General features: G+C 49.5%; 1 protein-coding gene across 1 annotated transcript in view; it reads right to left on the bottom strand.

Moving 5' to 3' along the window:
- Adipoq (adiponectin, C1Q and collagen domain containing) overlaps nucleotides 1-1,799 on the bottom strand; it is a 10,182-nt gene extending 8,383 nt beyond the window's left edge. The window contains exon 1 of the mRNA XM_004640922.2: nucleotides 1,723-1,799. The gene's annotated coding sequence lies outside the window, so the exon portion shown is untranslated. The remainder of the gene's footprint in view (nucleotides 1-1,722) is intronic.
- Between the last annotated feature and the right edge of the window lie 880 nt (nucleotides 1,800-2,679).

Here is a 2,679-nt window from a genome sequence, read left to right as displayed (position 1 = left end):
CGGGAGGGAAAAAAAAAAAAAAATCGGTGACTATTCCTTGAGGCATAATTTGCATGAAACGCTTATGCCTTTCGTTTCATTTTCCCATACCTCTGCTTTTGACTCAATTGTAGAAGAGAACCAGAGAGTCAATGAAGTCTGCCCTAAGACTGCACAAGCATGAGGTTCCATGGTACGAACCTGACATTTTTTAAAACATCAAAATGGGCCGGCCAAATAGCTCAACAGATTAAAGCACCTAGAAGCAGGCACCCGGGCCGGGGGTTCGATCCCCAACCTGCCATGCCGGCCCTGCCTCCGGGTCGCACTGAGACGGCAATTGAGATTGGGCGTGGTGGCACATGCCCGTAATCCCAGTTCTTGGGAGACTGTAAACAGGATCATTACAAGTCCGATCTAGTAGTGAGACCCTGAACACCCTGTAGGTCCTTCCCTAAACTTTAAAAACAAAAACAAAAATGGTAGAATCTTGGCAGCTTCAGATGGTGAATGATACGTGCAGAATCAGGAATTGACTCCGTTTTGTTTGACTCCTAGAGGGATTAGCTGAAAGCTTCCACTCAGTCTTGGGAGGGCTGTCAGCATTCCCGCCCTCAACACAGGCGCACACATACATACGTGCGTACTTAATACATATGTACGTACGTACGTACCTCGCCACACACACCCCACACACACATGCACACCGCACAAATGTAAACGCGCGCGCACTCTGTGCTCGCGAGGAGCTGGAGTGCAGAGCATCTCCCCACTGCGTGGTTCACGCTAAGTCTCTCTCCTTCTGAAGACATTCCTGACCGAAAGCTCCTGAGCTCCCGAAGACTTCGCTTCCTCACTTCAGCCAAAAGTCTGAGACCGCTGCCTTGACAGAAGTAAGTAGAAAGCTTGCCCCCCACCGCCCCAGCCACCACTTAAAGAACGAGGAGCGAGTCCTGAGTCTCTCCCCGTAAGACCCCTCAGGACTGAAGGAAGGGTGGCCCCGGGTCTGCTGACCAAGCAGCAGTGCTTGCGTCCTGCTGCTCGGCTGTAGGAATCCAGCTGGCTCCAAATGAGGGGCTGCCCTGACTTCTAAAATTCCTCCCGTTCTGACCTCTGCTTCTACAGCTGGAAACCACCACGGAGCCACAAATGCAGCGTCCCTGGGGCAAGTACTACTGGGCTTCACAAAGACCAGTGCTTCTACCGGGAAAACATCATGCAAAAATAAGATTTTCCACTAATGCCCCACCATATGCAAGCCTCCTCTCTTCGTCTCATCTGAATCCCTCAATCATCCTGTAAAACCTTCCCATGCCTACAGATACCCCAACACATACAATTCCCCATTGCTGCTTATATCTCACAAACTCAGGGTCTGGCCCATCGCATCTGCTCATGCATATTTACTGGATGGGTAAAGCTCAATTCTGAGCTCAAGTCTAAGATCAGACTTCACTGGACTCCACCTATAGATGGACCCTCGTATCTGGCTGACCCCAACCTTTTTCTCTGTAGGCATCTTGCCACCAGGTGAGCTGGGAAAGAGTCAGGTTAATCCTAGGCATTGTGACCAGAAGGAACTATTCTTTCTTTCTTGGAGCTCTGACAAATCGAAGAAGAGACCCAATGTCCATTTGGCTTCATGTGAGTTGTGCCCATATGCATCCCCATGCTGTCACAGGCAGAAAACCCTGGGAGTATCCAGCCACCCCCTGCCAGGCTGGAACCTGGAACTGCTCTTACCCTGTCTTACGGAATCAGACCCACCAGCAGCAGTTGGGATGGAAGTGCGGAGAGGTCCTAACTCAACAGCCTGGTGCTCTCAGGGGCAGGCAGTCCCCGCCTCACAACTGGTCTTTCCCATTGGCCAGCCCCGTGGGGGCCAGAAACCAATGGAAGGCATCTTGCCTCTGGCAGCTGACTTGGGTCTCTACCCCAGGGAACATGGTGCAACCCAGCTTGGGTTTGGTGAGCCAAATGGAGCTTCAGTCAAAACACTACTGCTCCCAGACCTCAGCCTTTATTTTTTCCTGTTACCACAGGAACAGAAGATGGGACAAGGCTAAAGACCACAACAGGAAAACCAGATATCTCCCCTGTGATCATTGTGAGGAGAATTCATTCCATGACCCAGGAGAACTCCTTTCCTGTACCTTTACCCTAACACATCAGGGACACTACTGATCACATCACACTCCTGCTCACCGCCCACCATTGCCTGTGAGGTTGTGTGGTTCAGACATCAAGCATTTCAGGGAGAAGAATTGCCCAGGGAGCTGCACTAGGGAGGAAATATAACACATTCGCTGCTCCCTGGCCTGGATATTATACATAGGACAGACCTTGTATATGAATTCTGAGAGCTCCAGTGTAGGGACACGAAGCCTGGCCAGGTCATAGAATTTAGATGTCTTGAATTCTAAAATCTTATGGTAACACAAATCCAAGAAAACAAAAAGACTTACATTACATTTGAGATGGAAATAAAGCTACTGTGATAAAATCAGCATGGTGCTGGCATAGACAGACCTGAGGATTAATGGAAGAGATTAGAAGATGCAGACACAACTGCAAACACACTCAGCCACAGGTCAATTAAGACTCAGGACATATGAGAACTTGTACTGTAACGTCATGTGCCTAGGTCGTGTCCCAAATTTTCTGATCACGAAGATTATGGGGCCAAAGAGGAAAGTGATC

This window comes from Octodon degus, unplaced genomic scaffold (genome assembly GCF_000260255.1).
Source record: "Octodon degus isolate 3935 unplaced genomic scaffold, OctDeg1.0 scaffold00128, whole genome shotgun sequence".
NCBI lineage: Eukaryota > Metazoa > Chordata > Mammalia > Rodentia > Octodontidae > Octodon > Octodon degus.
This window is presented reverse-complemented; position numbering and strand designations above follow the sequence as displayed.